We start from the raw sequence: 21,165 nt of genomic DNA on the forward strand, positions 1-21,165 counted from the left end.
AGGCAAGTGGTTGAACGCCCATTTAGAGATAGAGGAAAGATTTGCCCCAGCTTGGCGAATCGCATCCCTACACAACGAATTGCATTGCCAACCTCCTGATTGTCTTCTTATCATTTTTCGTTGCTTGTTTGGGATACGTTTGGTCTTCAATATATTCCCTGATGTCAGTAAATCATGGTTTACTGTTGGGTGCCCTTTCAATGGCCAAAAGATCACTATTGAACATGCCGGGAGTCAACTCCAAAATTTCTAGTAGGTTGCAATACACCGGGCTGCTTCTTTGTTCTATCATGATTGGGCGGACTTTCCCTCAGGAATGTTTATCATGGAGGCCAGTGTTGCCAATGCATCCACGAACTTCTTTTTTCTCTTGGTAGTGGAGAGAAACTGATTTTCTTGAATTGCCCAGTGAGCTTTTCAAGATAAGCATGGTATGTCAAAAGTTTTTCATATTTGGTTTTTCATTTCTTTTGAGTTTGGCAGATGATAAGCGTCGAATCCCTAAATACTTCGATTTCTTATATTCCCAGGGTCAAGGCAGTCTTTAATCCATGGATACATGCTTCATCTTCTGTGGTATTCTTAGTTCCAACAAAGTTCCGCTTAATGGCAATGGGGGTGTGCGATTCATCAGGTGCAATCAGCAATGCCTCTACTCCGTACCCATTTTGATTAGTCGTGCCATCAAAGTCAAATTTCCTTGCCCTCCTCTCCTTACAGTCAAGTGTCTTTCAGCTCCTCTTCTGTAACAGCTATTTCCTCTTCTGGGAAGCAATCCTTAAACTCATGTTCCTCCTTGATAGGGTGCAAGGTGTTCTGCTATCGCCCTTCCTTTTTGGTTACATACGTGATGTCGAATTCAGACAGAAGCAGTAACCATCTTGCGGTCCTTCCCGTTACGTTAAGGCGGGTTTCTCGAACAACTACTTTTTTTGTAGGTCTATGGAAGCTATTAAATGTACAGGGTAAGACAACATGTAATGCCTCAATTTCCGCCTTACCCAAACCAAAGCCAAGCAGGTTTTCTCCAAATTGGTATACCTGGTCTTGTAGTCAGTCATTTTCTTACGTTGGTAGTATATGGCCCTTTACTTCCGTCTGTCTTCATCGTATTAAGCCAACATAGACCCCATAGTGGTTTCAGTGACTGATAGGTATAGTAATAAAGGCTTCCTGGCGTTGTAGGCACTAGAATGGAGGTATTCCTTTATTTTGTCAAAAGCTTTCTGGCGGGCTTCATCCCATTTTCCTGCGAAATTTGGATTTGGAAATTTGTGTATCGGTTCGCAAGTGGTTATACAAGAGAAAGTCAAAGTCTGATGGGACTATTGATCGCTACAAGGCTCGCGTGGTAGCCAAAGGCTACAACCAGCAATAGGGTATAGACTATGATGAGACATTCAGTCCAGTTATCAAGATGGCATCAAGGGCGATTAGGTGTGACTTGCTTGATAAGGGAAAGAGAAGACGTCCCTCAAAGCCCCATTAACGCAAAACAAGTCGATTCCTACGTTTTTCAATTACCACAAGCTCTTAGCTACTCAGCTATACTATAGGCTCTAAAGGCATTACTTGACTGAAAGAGTGCTTATATTATGGGGGCTTCCCTTTCCAACATCTGACTTATATACAGGTCAACATTGACTTAAGAAGCACGAAAAAAAAATATCTCACTCGACTGAAAGGAGAGGGATGAGATCCCAACATACGGCTACATGCCCATTAAGAGTTATACCTGGAGTCGAGCTAACTGCATAGGCAGAGGGGAACTTTCCTCAAAAGCCTAATAGCAATTAACCGCATTGGAAACGACGAATCACACTCTGAAAGGAGGTTCCCTCCCAATAGATGTCAGAAGGGAGCAAGACGTGATTGCTCTGTCATCCTCCGACCGCCCCCCTTTCCACCTCTAAGTAGTAGTGTTGGTATGTCTCGTTGCAATCATTCCGGTCAATCCCTTTCCTAAACCATAGGTAAGGGATGATAGGAGATGGCCCCTATAGCAAAATAAACCAGCCCTTCATTTGAGAGAGTAAATAGAATAGTATCGGGCTTACGACAGTCTGACTTTTAAACGACTAAGCAACTACTAAGCTCCCGCCCACCCCCAACCAATTAGGGTAAAGTGTTCATTCATACCTTCAACAATACCGGGATACTGGCCCATGACCATGTTTACTTCATCTTGAAGAGCAAGCATCCTAGCTCTCAGGGCCTCAGGCAACCCTTGATCCTTTCCTACTTCCTTAGAGATTCCAAGAAGATGCTTCAACCCTGTTAAGTTTTAGCTGGTTATCAAGGTCCAATAAAGATTTCCAATTTCGATTTGGAATTGTTGAGCAGTAGGTTAAAGATAACCTCCTTTGAAGTACCCTGTGTGGATCCGGGGGCTGCTTCTGCGCTGGCTTTGCTAGCTTGCATGACGGGCTGTAAGACGCTCAATCAATCGGGCGCTATCCCACCCTTCTTCCTTGATCTACACATTCACGCCCTTTAGAGTGTTGGAATGATGGTTAAGAGTTCTTACTTTAGAGTTCCCACTCCGACTATTTAGAAGGCTATAATAATACCTTAATGAATTGAAGTGGATAAAGCTCAGCATTTCTCTAATTTGAATCAAAAGTTGCTTTTTACTCCTCCGCCTTTGAAGGCTGGTTATATCCAATGTCTCCTACGAGGCTGTCTTAAAGTCCTCTTTGTCTAGGCAGAGGTATAGCCCTTTTTGAATACATTTGACTTGGTACTCACTTGTAGGAAGATTCCCCGCTCTGAAGTCAAGTCTTTTTTGGAGCTCCTTCCAAAGAGGTTGGGATTAGACTTTCAATTGGATGTGTCCCGGTCAAATTGTTAATGACAGATCCCTGCAGACATACTACTTTCAATCAAACCTTCTCTCCTTTACCTTCTTGATTGATAGGTAGTGAGGCCTAGGACTTTCTGCCTTATATTTGTTGAATTTACTCTGTCTTCACGAATTGGATTTGAACAAATATCTCTGGGTGACTTTCCTTTTAACCGATCGTGAGTGGGGTTTCCACTTTATTACTCGGGTAGAGTGAAATGGCTAGGCTCCCCTATCACCTTTCCTTTCGGTGATATATTTTGCCTTAGCACTTACGAAGTAGACATCATTTATTGAGTTGAAGTGAAGTCTTTCCGTTCCCGATTCAATTACAGCTGTTCTCGCTAAAGCCCGATCTGATCCCGCTAGAGCGGCAGGGAGAAATCCTGATCTTCCAATTGCGTCAATACAATAAGATAGATGTCTGAATCGCTCTGTGGCTTTATACACCCCAAAAAAGAATGAATAGGCGGGATATATATATTTGTTGAATTTCCCTGGCAGATGCCTAGGTAAAGGGTGCTTTCGCTCTTCTCTTATTCAATTTCTTACGGGTTCATTTTCGAATTTGCTTTGAGACCATTAGGTTTCTCTTAGTCCGCTCCTGTCCAATCTCAGTTGTTTATGGTTGAATAAGGGGCGCCAAATTAACTATTTCGCTTGAGGGGTCAGAAAGCCCGTGTTTTTCTACAACGTAATGTTGTAGTAAAATGGTATCAAAACAAGCAGAAAATGGTAAGAAAAAGGCTCACACAATGAACAAATCCGCGTTGGACGGGCCAAGCAAGAAGGAAAGCACAGGTTTAGGGCTCAATCGTTGCAAGCGGGCTGAATCCAAGCCAAAATATGGAAGATTGCACTGAAGCAGCCCCAATCCCGGGGGGAGGCCTAAGCCTTTTAACCAACATATCTTTCTCTTGCTCACGAATGCCGCCAATAGAATATTTTCTTGGCTTGAGAATAGTGAAAATGGTAAAGCGGTTAAACAAAAGCCCTAACCCTAAAGAATCTGGGGGGACTAAGCCATGACTTTAAGAGATTGGAATAGACCTCAGGAATAGCCAACTAATGAAAGAAGAAGTGAGTGCGAACGAACGATGAACTAAAAAACCCAGGCGTAAGGAGGCTGAGAAGAACGAGTCGCAGGCCAAAACAAGGTAAGCAAAAGTAGAGAATAATTTACCTTATTGGTTGACTGACCCTTACCACACAACAATCAAACTTATGTAATTACCGCTAAATTGACACATATGTTGGCTTGATATGCATGCTTAGGGAAGCAGCTTTATAACAAACTCTTACCTTGAAACTTCCAATTGAGAAAGGGTTGTTCCTCGAGCCAACAAGTCGTTCGCTTAGAAAGCGCTAGCTTAGGAAAGATGCCATTTCTATAAAATACGATACCGTCCTATAGAGTTCTAGAAATGTAGATATCATTTTGGTTTTGATATTCTATACAAAATTCTATAACTTAATTAATAAGTCTAAGTAGTAGAAGTCTGTTTCTAGGGATGTTTTATCAATTTCTTTCCATTTGTATCTGTTGAAAATTCCAAGAAATTCCAATTCCATTTAAGTAGAAAATTCTCTTTCTTCCTCCGTTCATACGTATTTCATACATTCCAGATATGGAGTTGGGTAAAATTTCATGTGATTCGGTAAACAAAATAGAAATGCCATCATTGCTAGATCATTTATCTAATCTATCTAATTAGATGAAGAATGAACATATAGTGGTATTTTTTGATAAATGGGAAATGAAAAATGATCGGGGATGGAAATAAGGGAATATCTACAATATCTGGATTTAATCAGATACAATTTGAAGGATTTTGTAGGTTCATTGATCAAGGTTTGATGGAAGAACTTTCTATGTTTCCAAAAATGGAAGATACTGATCAAGAAATGGAATTTCCATTATTTTTGGAAACATATCAATTGGTCGAACCCTTGATAAAGGTAAGAGATGCTGTGTATGAATCACTCACATATTCTTCTGAATTATATGTATCCGCGGGATTAATTTGGAAAAACAGTAGGGATATGCAAGAACAAACAATTTTGATCGGAAACATTCCTTTAATGAATTCCCTGGGAACTTCTATAGTCAATGGAATATATAGAATTGTGATCAATCAAAAATTGCAAAGTCCCGGTATTTATTACCGATCAGAATTGGACCATAACGGAATTTCGGTCTATACCGGCACCATAATATTAGATTGGGGAGGAAGATCAGAATTCAAAATTGATAGAAAAGCAAGGATATGGGCTCGTGTAAGTAGGAAACAAAAAATCTCTATTCTAGTTCTATCATCAGCTATGGGTTTGAATCTAAGAGAAATTCTAGAGAATGTTTGCTATCCTGAAATTTTTTTGTCTTTTCTGAGTGATAAGGAGAGAAAAAAAATTGGGTCAAAAGAAAATGTCATTTTGGAGTTTTATCAACAATTTTCTTGTGTAGGCGGCGATCTGGTATTTTCTGAATCCTTATGTAAGGAATTACAAAAGAAATTCTTTCAACAAAGATGTGAATTAGGAAGGATTGGTCGACGAAATATGAACCGAAGACTTAACCTTGATATACCCCAGAACAATACATTTTTGTTACCACTAGATATATTGGCAGTCGCTGATCATTTGATTGGGCTGAAATTTGGAATAGGTGCACTTGACGATATGAATCATTTGAAAAAGAAACGTATTCGTTCTGTAGCAGATCTTTTACAAGATCAATTCGGATTGGCTTTGGTTTGTTTAGAAAATGTGGTTCGGGGGACTATATGTGGAGCAATTCGGCATAAATTGATACTGACACCTCAGAATTTGGTAACCTCAACTCCATTAACAACTACTTATGAATCCTTTTTCAGTTTACACCCATTATCTCAAGTTTTGGATCGAACTAATCCATTGACACAAATAGTTCATGGGAGAAAATGAAGTAATTTGGGCCCTGGAGGACTGACTGGGCGCACTGCTAGTTTTCGGATACGAGGTATACATCCTAGTCACTATGGACGTATTTGCCCAATTGACACATTTGAAGGAATCAATGTTGGACTTATTGGATCCTTAGCAATTCATGTGAGGATTGGTCATTGGGGATCTCTAGAAAGCCCTTTTTATGAAATTTCTGAGAGGTCAACCGGGGTACGGATGCTTTATTTATCACCAGGTAGAGATGAATACTATATGGTAGCGGCAGGAAATTCTTTAGCCTTAAATCGGGATATTCAGGAAGAACAGGTTGTTCCAGCTCGATACCGTCAAGAATTCTTGACTATTGCATGGGAACAGGTTCATCTTTGAAGTATTTTTCCTTTTCAATATTTTTCTACTGGAACTGGAAGTTCCAGAACAGGTGGTTGGTATACCACAATAATAAAACTTCCTTTTATTTTTTTTATTCGAATGGGATTTATGTTGGCTTCGTCGGGAGGCTCGCGTAGTTTGTTACGTCAGCTCCAAAAGGATAAGTTGCGTTGGAATTGATAAAGTTCTATGGAGTTCATAATTGCATAAAATGAGTCAAAGTAAGTTGCGGCGCGTTGAGGCACTTCTTCGACGGTCCCCGTACGCCCGGCCTGCCGGCCCGCTCTGAAGAATTCATGATTTATATATGTTTCAGGCCGGTGAGAGGGAGTGCGGAATAAGGATTGATTTCACTGTATCCATCGTAGCCCACCCCATCTACCTATTGTCGGAGGTCAATTGTTGCTCCCTCTCTCGAGATTGCAATCCCTATCGAGTCGGGAAGGAATGAGTAATGGGTCGGGGAATCGGGCATTGTCTAAATTGCGGAGTAAATGGGCTTCTAAATGCGGTATTACATTAGTTACTTTTTCAGGGCCTTGGCTTGTCACATGAGTCTGAATTTCATATTTCCGTATGTGAAAAGAATTATAAATATCTTCATATACCAAACGCTCGCTAATAAGTACTGCATCCTCAGAATTGTAACCCTCCCACGGCATATAAGCTACTAATACGTTTTTCCCCAAAGCAAGTTCGCCACTAACCGTAGCAGCACCATCCGCTAAATTTCTCCCTTTTTAATGCATTTACCCCGAGGAACCTGGAGTTTTTGATGCATACATGTATTTTTATTGGAACGTTGATATATAACTAATGGAATGCTTAGAATAACTCCATTACCTGCTAAAAGACTCTTGTCAGTATTGGTATAAACGACCCTTCCCTCGCGTTCGGCTATAGCAAGAGCCCCGAATCTAGAGCTGCTTGTCGTTCCAACCCAATTCCAACAATGCATTTCTCGGAGCGAGAAAGAGGAACTGCTTGACGTTGCATATTAGAACTCATTAAAGCTTGATTCGCATCATTATGTTCGATAAAAGGAATGAGGAAAGCTCTAATAGAAAAATATTGAAAAGGAAAAATACTTCGAAGATGAACCTGTTCCCATGCAATAGTCAAGAATTCTTGACGGTATCGAGCTGGAACAACCTGTTCTTCTTGAATATCCCGATTTAAGGCTAAAGAATTTCCTGCCACTACCATATAGTATTCATCTCTACCTGGTGATAAATAAAGCATCCGTACCCCGGTTGACCTCTCAGAAATTTCATAAAAAGGGCTTTTTAGAGATCCCCAATGACCAATCCTCGCATGAATTGCTAAGGATCCAATAAGTCAAACATTGATTCCTTCAGATGTGTCAATTGGGAAAATACGTCCATAGTGACTAGGATGGATATCTCGTATCCGAAAACTAGCAGTGCGCCCTGTCAGTCCTCCAGGGCCCAAATAACTTCATTTTCTCCCATGAACTATTTGTGTCAATGGATTAGTTCGATCCAAAACTTGAGATAATGGCTGTAAACCGAAAAAGGATTCATAAGTAGTTGTTAATGGAGTTAAGGTTACCAAATTCTGAGGTGTCGGTATCAATTTATGCCGAATTGCTCCACATATAGTCCCCCGAACCACATTTTCTAAACGAACCAGAGCCAATCCGAATTGATCTTGTAAAAGATCTGCTACAGAATGAATACGTTTCTTTTTCAAATGATTCATATCGTCAAGTGCACCTATTCCAAATTTCAGCCCAATCAAATGATCAGTGGCTGCCAATATATCTAGTGGTAACAAAAATGTATTGTTCTGGGGTATATCAAGGTTAAGTCTTCGGTTCATATTTCGTCGACCAATCCTTCCTAATTCACATCTTTGTTGAAAGAATTTCTTTTGTAATTCCTTACATAAGGATTCAGAAAATACCGGATCGCCGCCTACACAAGCAAATTGTTGATAAAACTCCAAAATGGCATTTTCTTTTGACCCAATTTTTTTTCTCTCCTTATCACTCAGAAAAGACAAAAAAAATTCAGGATAGCAAACATTCTCTAGAATTTCTCTTAGATTCAAACCCATAGCTGATGATAGAACTAGAATAGAGATTTTACGTTTCCTACTTACACGAGCCCATATCCTTGCTTTTCTATCAATTTCGAATTCTGATCTTCCTTCCCAATCTGATATTATGGTGCCGGTATAGACCGAAATTCCGTTATGGTCCAATTCTGATCGGTAATAAATACCGGGACTTTGCAATATTTGATTGATCATAATTCTATATATTCCATTGACTATAGAAGTTCCCAGGGAATTCATTAGAGGAATGTTTCCCATCAAAATTGTTTGTTCTTGCATATCCCTATTGTTTTTCCAAATTAATCCCGCAGATACATATAATTCAGAAGAATATGTGAGTGATTCATACACAACATCTCTTTCCTTTATCAAGGGTTCGACCAATTGATATGTTTCCACAAATAATGGAAATTCCATTTCTTGATCTGTATCTTCCATTTTTGGAAACTTCGAACGTTCTTCCGTCAAACCTTGATCAATGAACCTACAAAACCTTCAAATTGTATCTGATTAAATCCAGGTATTGTAGATATTCCCTCATTTCCATCCCCGAGCATTTTTCATTTCCCATTTATCAAAAAATACCACTATAGGTTCATTCTTCATCTAATTAGATAGATTAGATAAATGATCTAGCAATGATGGCATTTCTATTTTGTTTACCGAATCACATGAAATTTTACCCAACTCCATATCTGGAATGTATGAAATACGTATGAACGGAGGAAGAAAGAGAATTTTCTACTTAAATGGAATTGAATTGGAATTTCTTGGAATTTTCAACAGATACAAATGGAAAGAAATTGATAAAACATCCCTAGAAACAGACTTCTACTACTTAGACTTATTAATTAAGTTATAGAATTTTGTATAAAATATCAAAACCAAAATGATATCTACATTTCTAGAACTCTATTGGATGGTATCGTATTTTAGAGAAATTGCATCTTTCCTAAGCTAGCGCTTTCTAAGCGAACGACTTGTTGGCTCGAGGAATAACCCTTTCTCAATTGGAAGTTTCAAGGTAAGAGTTTATTATAAAGCTGCTTCCCTAAGCATGCATATCAAGCCAACATATGTGTCAATTTAGCGGTAATTACATAAGTTTGATTGCTGTGTGGTAAGGGTCAGTCAACCAATAAGGTAAATTATTCCCTACTTTCGCTTACCTTGTTTTGGCCTGCGACTCGTTCTTCTCAGCCTCCTTACGCCTTGGTTTTTTAGTTCATCGTTCGTTCGCACTCACTTCTTCTTTCATTAGTTGGCTATTCCTAAGGTCCATTCCAATCTCTTAAAGTCATGGCTTAGTCCCCCTAGATTCTTTAGGGTTAGGACTTTTGTTTAACCGCTTTACTATTTTCACTATTCTCAAGCCAAGAAAATATTCTATTGGCGGCATTCGTGAGCAAGAGAAAGATATGTTGGTTAAAAGGCTTAGGCCTCCCCCCGGGATTGGGGCTGCTTCAGTGCAATCCTCCATATTCTCGCTTGGATTCAGCCCGCTTGCAACGATTGAGCCCTAAACCTGTGCTTTCCTTCTTGCTTGGCCCGTCCAACGCGGATTTGTTCGTTGTGTGAGCCTTTTTCTTACCATTTTCTGCTTGTTTTGATACCATTTTACTACAACATTACGTTGTAGAAAAACACGGGCTTTCTGACCCCTCAAATGAAATAGTTGATTTGGCGCCCCTTATTCAACCATAAACAACTGAGATTGGACAGGAACGGACTAAGAGAAACCTAATGGTCTCAAAGAAAATTCGGAAATGAACCCGTAAGAAATTGAATAAGAGAAGAGAGAAAGCACTCTTTACCTAGGCATCTGCCACGGAATTTGAAAGCAACTCTGCTTGATTCAACTCACTTCACTTACAAAGCACTTTCCCAATGATCCTATCCAGCTCCCACACTGAAAATAAGAAAAGAGAAACCATCTATCAAATGGAGGCCGAAGTTAGAAAGTAAGTGGATTTGTAGACAATAGCAAAAGAAAATAGATCGAAGAATCGAGAGTCTCATTCGCATTATTGTGTTTACTTTGTTGCGTTCTCTCGCTCCTTGCTCGTGGAGCTACATACCGGAAAAAGCCCTTATTCGGATTCGATCCGATTTAGCCTCTTTCTAAAGGGAAAGAGCGTAACTCTGATTTTTGATGCGCTGAGTTATTGTTGCAATTTATTCAATTGTTATTCAAAATGCTTTTTATTGTCTTTCTTTTCGACCTTGTACCCGTGTACACGGAACACTAAAAGAATCTCTGTTCAAACAAAAACGACAAGCAAACCCGAAACCTAAAGCTGACGCAAGCAAGTAGACTTTTCTCTGACCCCCAGGGTAGCAAAGCTAGCTCTTCGTATCATTGGCATTGGGCAGGTAAACTTGGCTACACAACAACTCTGACTCTTGCAGAGGATCTAGTTCCGCACCAATCTGCTTATCTTATATAATAAGAGATAATATATAAACTTAGCGTACCTACAATCGCTTGCTTGATTGCCCTCTAGGGAACAAGCTCATCACCTCACCCCGTGAACTCAAAGGTGCCTGGCGCTCTTTGCAGAAGATGCCGTAGAATCCCCAAGACTTGTTGGCTGTGAGGCGACCGAGGGTGGACGGAGTGCGGGAACCATAGTAACTTGGTACGCAATATCGGATTTTTCATATTCGGGTTGCCAAGCGAACCGCTCGGTCCTGTTCTAAGGCTAAGTCCAGAAAAAAGACTATTTCAGGTTCCAACGCTTCAGGCGTCAGGGGCGGGCGCTTCCAGCCAGCTCTGGGGAGTTGACCTCGAATTGAGATTAGGTTCAACTCTTATTGGTTCATCGAGAATGTTCACCTGAGGTCTTTCCTCAATCCAAGAATGCTCGGGAAAACGACTTCAACTCGGAAGTCGCACAAATCCAGAATTTCTACCCTTGGGAGCGAGTCCCTATGCCGTGGACATCCTTTCTACCTAAACTAGGTTAGGATTTACCTCTCCTTCATTCATAACCTATTCCCGCTTTGGCGGAAATAAGGGACTTTCTTCTAATTCCTCATCCTCACAATGGAAACTGAACATCTACTCCCCCTCCAAACACGACTTCGGGAACTATAAAGAGGTTGCTTGCTATAGCCAGCCATACCAGCTGATTTGACAGGGCATGCTTATTCAGAGGTTCGGGGTCTAGTCTGCCGCCGGACAGCTAAACCCTAACAAACCTTTGACTTTGACTGTGAAAAGCTCCAAATAGGCACACATTAGTTTAGAGTAGAAGGAGTGAAAGCCACTTGACTGTAAGGAGAGGAGCTCTAAGTTGGAATTCAATAGTGACAGAAATGGTCATCTATGCTCCATAGCTACTGGTGTCATCACCCTGCAAAGAGGTGGAACCAACCAAGACTGAACACTAGCCCCATTTTGTAGACGGGTTGGGACTGACCTTCTATCCCGGTGAACAATGTTCCACTGATTAGGCAGGGACAGGATTCGAACCTGCAATCTTCAAGTCATGAACCTGATGAGTTGACCAATTCCTCTACCCCGCTTCTTCCCCTTCTCTTTCGAACCACACAAGGATTTTCAGTCCAGCTGAGCTACCTGAACCACTTTGAAATAAGTCTCATTTCTTTATGTAATTTGCCCCGCCCCGGGATTCTAACGATGACGGAAGCCTCTATCTTGAAGGGCCGCGTGACTTTATCTCTTTGAAGAAGGACGAACTCTTCTTTATATACACAATTTTATGTACGAAATTGGAAGAAGAATTGCTGCTTTCAAGCGTGAACCAGGTCCAGGATTCGGACTAGGAATTGCTATTTTCTTCGATGCAGTTAGCTCTATTCCCTGACCTGAGGGCGGGAACCGTCTTATCTTAGAGTAGGGGTAGCCCCAGGTGGGAAGGGCCGGGGGGTTCGCTTTTTGATAATCAATAAGTAGCGTAGGCTTCGATAGACTTGCAATAGCGATTCTTACCAGCAATCTTAGCGACCTCTATGCAATGCAACAAATTTGTTGCCTTACAGTGCTACGAGAGATGCTCCGTTCGTTCCTCTACTCTCGTTTACTCTACGAGTAATTTAAAGGAGCAAGCAAGCTAAACTTTGTGCTAAGCAAGCTATATGACTAGCTTACCTAGTTTGGTAAATGTAGACATGCAAAATTTTATGGGATTAAGTCCATACAAAATTTGGACTAAGTTCTAAATTCAAGACATATTGACCCAAGTCAACATTTTGGGTTAATAAAGCCGGATTAATTAGTTAAGTCAAGATTGCATGACTTAAGTCAAATCCAATTACATTGGGCTAGGTTGGGCCTCTACAAAATGGCCCACCCACATATTTCAAGCCTAAGGGTCCATTAGGATTACTTGGAGGCTACCCTAAAACCCTAATCCATGCCTATATAAAGGGGCTACATATTCTCTTTGGAGGCATCTTGAAAATTCCATAACATCTTGGAAGATTCACAAGGAGATCAAGACATCGACTACATCGTCTTTCGCAAAGTTCTCTAGTAAGGGTGAAGTGATCAAGAGAAGTTCTTCCTCAAGATCAACCCGAAGTGCTGCCCAACTTTCTCGGATATCAAATACATCACGAGGAGGTCCACATCATCCTTCATTAGAGAAAGACGCTGCTTCAGCCCTCGAATCAAGGTGAACAACTTGGAGACAAGAATCAGGGGATACTTGGAGTTGTACTCAAAGATTTCTCAATAAAATGATTTTTGCTCATATTTGTTTTGTGATTGCAGTTATTTATTTTCTATATTCCAAATTTGTCACGAACAAATTTCTGGCACGCCCGGTGGGACCAACTCTGCCCTTCATCTCTTTCTCTCACAAATCAGATCTGCAGACTCTGGAGCCAACTGCCGTGATGGCCTCAAGGAAGGGCAACAACATCCCATGCAACAATATCTACACTGTTGCGTCCGTTGAAGGTGATCACACTGGCCCGATGACACGTAAATCGCTTTCTTGAGCATAAATCGCTTGATATGGATCGGGCCGTTCGTTCTGTGGCAAAATGATATGCTTTTGGATCAGGCTGCACGTTCCGCAACAATTCTATTTTATGTATACATGTATGAGAAATGTTTTTCAAAGAAAGCTAAGCATGCATGTTATCCGCCTTATGAGGAAATTGGATGTACAAGTTATCTCTCTTCTTTATGTTATATTTCATGTCTCTTACTATGATATTATTCATGCCTTACATACTCGATACATTACTCGTACTGACGTCTCTTCTTGTGGACGCTGCGTTCATGCCCGCAGGTTCAGATAGCCAGCTGAGTGAGCTAGACCTATAGGACCTCTTTCCTGTTCTCCAGCAAGCTCCATTTGGACCGGAGCTACAAACCTTTGGTATGCTATTTTGATATGTACATATATGGGTATGACAGGGCCTTGTCCTGTCTTTTTTACGGGTATACTCCATAGAGGTCTGTAGACAATTGTGTACAGTTGGAACGCCGTGCAGTCCTGTTATCTATTGTTTTGTGTACAGTACGTGTAGTGGCCAAGTCGGCCCCTGTTGTCGTCTTTTGTATGTATGCCTATAGATATGTATCTACATGCATGATTTATAAGCTTTGTGGTAGAGCTCATTGTACGAACGCTATAGCGGACGGTATCGCTCAGACATCAGTTAAAGATGGGCCACCAGGTTATCTAATATAGAGCAGATGCGAGTTTAGGGGTGCTCGATCAGTAGTAGTCGGGTACTCGTTACGGCTCATCGGTTTGGGTCTTGACAGGAGGCTGCTACGTTATAAGATTATGCCTGCAGAGGCTGGTACATTATACATGTTGTTGACATCTAATTTTCACCTCATAAAATGAGTATTTTAATTTTCAAATTTCCCGAGTCCAAGACGGAGTAAGGATGCCCTTAAAAATTTGAAAATTTAAAAATCCCGAGAAAATTGCAAGGATTGACGTTTAATTATTATTTTCCTAAAAATTAGCAATTACAAGAAACTACGAGTTATTTACTTTCATAAAATATAATTCAAAAATAAAATACATATCCCGCTTCATCTAGCTCGGGTAAATTGTTAATCAAGATGACGTATGAATTACAACTCATTTTGATCGCATTTTTTCACATTCTTAAGTATCCTCCGGAACTATATCAATATTAGGCTCGTTTTAAAGCTAATATTTTAAATTTGCGAATTTTAAAATTTTCAAATTAGTCTAAATAAATATTTTATTGAGTTATATATGTTATTTATATTACTTGATCATTATTTGGTTTAAATTGGGGGAGGGCTAATTTAAAACTTTTAAAAAACTAAGGAGGGGGGGGGGGGGGGGTATAAAAAATAAAAGGATGGACGTTTATTAAAAATAAACTCCCACCCACCACTCTTATTTCTCATCACCCGACTCCTCTTCTCCTCTTTCAAGAAAAAAATGGCGACGGCGTTAGGGTTTTGCTATCCAGTCCAATTAATGGTGTTTCATGGCTGTTGTCCGCTGGATTTTTTAGGGTTTCTGCCCTCTATCGTGTTTTCTTATGGTTGTCAGGTTTATTTTCGCACAACTCATTTGTTTTGATCTTTGATTTTGACTCGAATAGGGCTTGGGATGTTGCTCCAGTTTTTCACGTGCTTAGTAGCCATGGGCAAGGCCTTGAGCCTCTAGCCAACTTGTGCACTACTCATAAAATGTGAAGGACCTAGGGTAATTTCCCATACGTCCCTTCCAAAAATCGTGTACTAGGTTTGGGGTTTCTTATCTGTTTGGGTACGATTTGTACCGTTAAAACGTTACATTTTTGTTTTATTGGATGACTAGGTGTCCTATTCCCTTTTTTGGCTGGTTTATTATAATTTATTTGCATTTAGGGTACAGTTTGTTGTATTATATGATTTATTGCTTATTTGTGATTGGATGCAGTACGAATTAGTACAAAATTGTGGGAAATCCATTTGGCTTTTACTGAATTTGAATTGGTGGAGTTTTGGGTATTGGGGGGAAATTCGGGAAAAATCCAGAATTTTCTATTTTTTATCCTCACCCCCCAACCTGTGCTATAAATAGAAGGGTTTGTTGCCATTTTTAGGGGACCTTCTTTTTTTTGGAAAATTCTCTGAGAAGGAAAAGAAGTCTTATATTCTTATTATTAGAATCCTATTGAAAAACCAAGAACAATATAGATATATTACTGAAATACTACAATATACCTACATTATACATATTTTATCCAAAATATACTACTAGATATTATAAAAAAATTCAAAAGCAAAGACTATTTTTTTTTAAAAGGAATCTTGGGTGTTGATATTGAAGTGTTGATCCAACCCCTCCCCTTTGATCTTTTGGTTGCCCTACTAAAAGGTAATATCTTTTTCTAACCTGTTTCATTCAAGTTTTTAGCTTATTTATATGTATTAATTTGATTTATGTTAGTTTAAAGTTGATTTAGTTACTGTTTCATAGAGTCTAGTTTACTTGTATGTTTTAATGTAGTTTATGTTTGTTTAAAAGCTGCTTAGTTACTATTTTAGTGAGTTACTGTGTTATATTACCAAAATGATGAAGGTTAAAGGTTTGCTTAAGTATTAACTAGTAGGTATCAAGATCAAAAGAAGGTTTAAAATGAAGTAGATTTGTTTGTTTGATCATTGGTTACTATTACATTGGCATAGTTGAGGGTTCTGAGGCACTTTTCCCATTTGTTGTGTTGTTTTGCTACTGTTTAAGGGTCCTATGTTCTATTGATCCTATGTTGAGTTGTTTTAAGTTCAAATTAGGTCATTAATCTAAGACATAATGATTTTTAAACAAAGTGTAAGTATTAGGTTTGGTTTATGGATGGTTGTCAAATGTCCTTTGACAAAACTGTGTTGAAAACTCAAAATGGGACTGTGTTCTTGTGCTTATGGTTAATAGATGAAATTTGGTCCAAATGATGTCTTAAAGGATGTCAACATCTTTTGAAATGATTAAGTAACCTTCAAATCAAAACTGGTCTAAGTAGGGAGCCTAAGTCTATAATTTTTTTCTTTTGTTTAGCTTGATTGTGCATATTTTATTTAGAGTTTTAAAAGAATGCTACATATCCTGATCTTACATCCTCTTGAATTAATTCTGAGCTAAAAACTAACTGCAAAACAGGAAGGTGTTGTTTGTTTCTGCATATTTTTCACATAGAGTTGGATTAAAGGGTATTTGAATTTTTGTATGCTTGTGCATTTGTGTTTAGGCTTGTTTTTTCTAAACTTGAACCTCTAAACTTCCTACATTTTGACTAAATTATTGTTAGAGCCTATAAAAGGGACCTGTATATTCTTGTAACTGCCTTGCCTCACTTATACACACATTATAGCCTCTGAATCTTGCTCAAGCTTTAGAAGAAGTAAACAAAATGAACTTCTTAGTTTATCTTGTGTATTCTGAGACTGCTAAGCATGACTCAAAGTCCCCCTCGCCCCCCCCCCCCCCCCCCCCCCCCAAAAAAAAAACTGGAAAAACTTGTCAAAAAAAGGAACTTGATGGATTTACAGCTTGTCTTGTTAATTTTGGGATTAATCTGAGTCCTATTTGATCTTTTGAGTGTGTTAACTACTTGTTTTTTTTTGGGAACTGTTATAGGAAAATAGTCTATGGAAAATAAGAGAACTTTGTCTTCTTGTTTAAAACTGAAAGAAATAGGGCTAGGCTAGTGTTTTGAAGTTTGTTTGTGATCCTGCAATGACTACTTTCTCTTCTTAAACTTGTGGTTTGTCAGGCTATTGTATAATGTGCTTTGTGAGTTGTGTTTTGATTAGATAGGCCTTGAATACCTTTGCTTGCTAGACCAAATAGAAGTTTGGGATATGAGGGAAAAACTAAAATTGAACCTAAAGGGAAATCTGAAACTAGGTGACACAACAAGCTAAGTCCTTCCTTCTTTCCTATGCTTGATCCTGCACCTTATGTGTCCAATCCCTGCTCATTCTTTGAACCATATGTGTGCTTTACAATATCATCATTTAACTTTGGATTAGGCATTATGTACCTTTTTCCTTGAATATAGTTTTCAGATTAGATGCTGAGCCTTTCCCTGTTTGAATTCTCAGTTGTTCTGACCTGCATCTGCATTTCATATTTTCATTTAGATTTTAGTGTATTATGGAGAACCAACTTGTAACTAAAACAATGTTTTGACCCTTCCTTGTATCATGTTTAAATGGATTAACTGTTAAGCCACCTTAGGTTGATTTTGGAATCAAGCTTGTAGGATTTATAACCTGAGGATCTGTTGTAGCTACAAAATTTATATCCTATCTGTCATTTTAACTTGTTTCCTAGTTTTAAAACTGAACTTATGATTAAATCTTCCTATCTGAGGTTATAATGTGAGAGTTGGGTCTTAAATGATTTTAGTGTAATGCAAAATTGAAGCTAAGAGGCTTTTAAGGAAAACAGGTACAACACTTGCCCATCTTGTAGTTTGCTGAGACTTTTTTAAGCTCTTCTATATGTGATTCCTACTCTTATCTACCTGTTTGAGTTAAAATTTACTCTACACTTTTTTGTTTGACCTAAAGATAGGCAGTATTAGCCTTTTTTCTAGTTATGATTTCCATGGACCTATAACTGTTCTTATAGATGTTTCATGCCACTAGTGACTTGATACGAGTGCATTTGAATCATATTTACACCTAGAGTAGCATCATGTTCCCTTCATTTTATTGTGGACCAGTTGATGACCCTTTGCAATCTCTGTTTGATCTCACGCTTGCAAAAGACCTCTATGTTTAAACTTTGAGAGTAAGACTATGTGCATGCTTTCACTGTGAGGTCCAGACAATGTCCCCCCATGAGGCTGCTTACTGAGACAATCTCTTTGTGATTAATTGAACCTTTTAACCTATGAGTGAGCCTTAAACTAGTATTTGAGAACCCATAGGTCATCTGCAAAACCTGCACTCTGCATCTGCTTGATACTCAGACTTGTCTTGAAATAGAATTGACATGAAATGACTTTGGACCATAGAAATTTACCTCTGAAACTTCTGGTAAGGGGAATGGGTTAAAATGGTTTGCTGGCACTTGGTTTAATCATTTCTTTGCTAAATAATGCATCACCTTGTCTTTATTAACAACTGGAGAAGGACTAGGAATTAAGGTTCTTGAGTATGATAATTGTGACCGATGCTTTGTCATTTTCACTCTCAATTCTGTACTATCCTGTTTCTTTATCCCTCTACTGCTGTGGTTACTTGTCTGTTATCTTGAACTTATTAGTCCCTTCCTAACTGTATTGTTGCTATTTTCTAAGTCTCAAAACACTTGTTATGTCTTGCCTTGAGCTGTCCTTGCACTTCCTGAAGCTGTCTAGTTCCTCATTTGGTGTCTGTTGAATCCTCTGTGGCATTTTTGTTTTGTGATAGCTAGCCTAGCAACCGTGCTTGATTACTTAGCCTTGCTTAAATAGCTAAAACATGAGTTTGGGGGTTGTGGGATTACTGGGTAGATGTGAAGTTTCCTGTGTGATCTAAATTGGTATTGGAGGATATGTATATGCTAGATATATGGTGTATATTAAGGTGTATAGAGGGTATGCCTTCTATGGGTTTTGCTCTCTATCTTTGTTACACCTCGTAGTTCTGTACGTTGAGATTTGCTAGGTATTAGTTGTTCAATTGTGGACACTGGGTTATTGTCGAAGATATACGAGATTATATGTGATTATCTTATGATTATGAGGGTTTATGCTCATGTAATAGGTCACGGAAGGATTGGAGAACAAGTGAATCAAGGAGATTAAGTTTTCGGAACTTTGGAGAAAAGTTGGGTAAGATTTTGTACGACAATTTTGGTCTAAATTGGGGAAAGACTATATTTTAGTATATTAGGAGTTTTGAAGTGAAACAAAAGGTTAAATTGAAGTTTAAGAAGTCTAGTTTCCAACGCAACAAACCGCGCATCGATCCAACATCGGAATCAAACATTTTGAGCGTTTTAAGATGGACTGCCAGGGCATAAATTAACTCTGCGTGAACGCACTGACCAATTTCTAGGTCGGTGCAACCCGACTCTAGAACTTAATAAAAAGGGGGCTTACCCCCTCATTTTTCATCCAAAACACCCCAAACCTCTCCTAAACATTCTGGAATTTTCCCCTAACTTCCATTCATCAAATTTTAGCCCAAATCAAGTATAATCTCGGGATTTAGGTCTGGACAACATATAGTTACGATTATAATATCGTATTGCGGTGAATCTTGGCCTGGATTCAGGGTGAAAAGTGAAGATATTGCGGTTCTAGCGGGAGTAAGGTATGAATCTTTCCTTATTGATATTGATTTAGGTTTATTTACGGAGGTAGAGTTATTAAATGATTGTATAACAAAGTTGTTGGTTGAGAAATTGGATAAACATCGTGTAGGATGTTTTATGGAATATTTTGGTATGGATGATGATGTTGTTGACGTTAGAGTTGTTTTTGTTATGTTAGTTGTTGGTATTGTGATTTCAGGCTAGGGATATAAACAGGGGAGATGCTGCCCGAATTTTGGCAGATTCTAAAGGAGTTTAATTTAAAAACTTGAGATAGGCATATGACGATAAATCTAACCATAGTATGATTTCTCTTGAATGTAAAATTACGAGCTCGGGAGAATAAGCGTTAAGTAGTAGGAGATCAATCAGGTATGTTAAGGCTAGTCCCTTTCTTTCTAAAGGCATGATTCCTTTCTTTTGAACCCATACATGTTTTCCATAATATCCTTATTCCTACAAGCTAGAGATTCATGATTCTGAGAGTTTCTTATGACGCTAAAGATAAGTATGTTTTTATGATGATGATGATGATGATCCTAATTCTAGAAATTTCCAAAGCTTATGATTTTAATGCTATTATGAGATTTACTGAGTCTATTCCATGATTTTCTTGATTTCATTCATTGTTGTTGGTCTCACCTTATGATAATTGTCCCTTCAAGGTGAGATATAACGATGATGATTGTTCCATAATATAAATTGGAGGTTACCAACCTTACATCATTTCGATAGAGTTATAGCTTTTGATTGGGCTCTCATGCATGCTTATGTTTATGTATGATTACACCGTGCCTATTTGTCCGGGCAGGCACCACTTCGGTGGGCGGCTATGGATATGATAATAACACCGTGCCTATATGGCCAGACATGCATATAGGCATGCATGCATGATTTCCGCCTTACGAGGCAATCAGATGTACAGGTTAAGTTTTTCTCATGTTATGTTCCATATTTCTTCTTATGTTATTTTCATCCCTTATATACTCAATACATTATTCGTACTGACGTCTTTTCTTGTGGATGTTGCGTTCATGCCCGCAGGTAGACAGGTAGACGAACCTGATCCTTAGGAGGCTTTATCAGCAGAGTTTCAGAAAGGCTCCAGTTGTCCCGGAGCTGCAGCTTATTAGTACTTCTCTTTTGTGTATAGATTTGGGCACGGCAGAGTCCTGCCCCGTCCTTATGGATGCATGTATTCTCTATATATAGAGGCTCGTAGACTGACACATGTATTTAGATATTCCGTAGTCTTATCAGTACATGTTGATGTATAGTATTTTGACAGCCTTGTTGGCTTATGTTTATGGGCATGGTTGTTGATGATTACATAACGACGTGCCATTATCTTGTGATACATGTCCTTACAGAGTATGATGCATATGAGCTAGCTTATGGCGCACCTAGAAATGATTATGAGATGTATGTTTAGAGGTACTCGGTAGGTTAGCTCCGGGTACCCTTCATGGCCCTCTAGTTGGGTCGTGACAATCTTAGTATATCGATGGTATACTGTGTATATTATAGCTTAACAGTTAGAAAATTTGAGATGAAATTTGGGTGATATATCAGTTGTATATTGTGCATATCACAGTTAGGCACTTAGAAAACTTGAGGAAAAATAAGGACTTGGGCCTGATATTTGGGCCTGACACATGTGTTACT

The 21,165-nt window shown here is 39.0% G+C and overlaps 1 long non-coding RNA gene and 2 pseudogenes across 1 annotated transcript; 2 read left to right on the forward strand and 1 right to left on the reverse strand.

Annotated features, from left to right (window-relative positions):
* The first annotated feature begins 4,591 nt into the window (after nucleotides 1–4,591).
* LOC132624237 (DNA-directed RNA polymerase subunit beta-like) lies at nucleotides 4,592–6,337 on the forward strand (annotated as a pseudogene).
* A 56-nt stretch (nucleotides 6,338–6,393) lies between these two features.
* Nucleotides 6,394–8,900, reverse strand: LOC132623813 (DNA-directed RNA polymerase subunit beta-like; annotated as a pseudogene).
* A 5,703-nt stretch (nucleotides 8,901–14,603) lies between these two features.
* LOC132622769 (uncharacterized) lies at nucleotides 14,604–20,834 on the forward strand. Its single transcript, XR_009575992.1, has 2 exons — nucleotides 14,604–14,757; nucleotides 20,545–20,834. It is a non-coding gene; the product is annotated as an uncharacterized LOC132622769 (long non-coding RNA).
* Nucleotides 20,835–21,165: the final 331 nt, after the last annotated feature.

The sequence above is a fragment of the Lycium barbarum genome, chromosome 12, assembly GCF_019175385.1.
Source record: "Lycium barbarum isolate Lr01 chromosome 12, ASM1917538v2, whole genome shotgun sequence".
In the NCBI taxonomy this organism is placed as follows: domain Eukaryota; kingdom Viridiplantae; phylum Streptophyta; class Magnoliopsida; order Solanales; family Solanaceae; genus Lycium; species Lycium barbarum.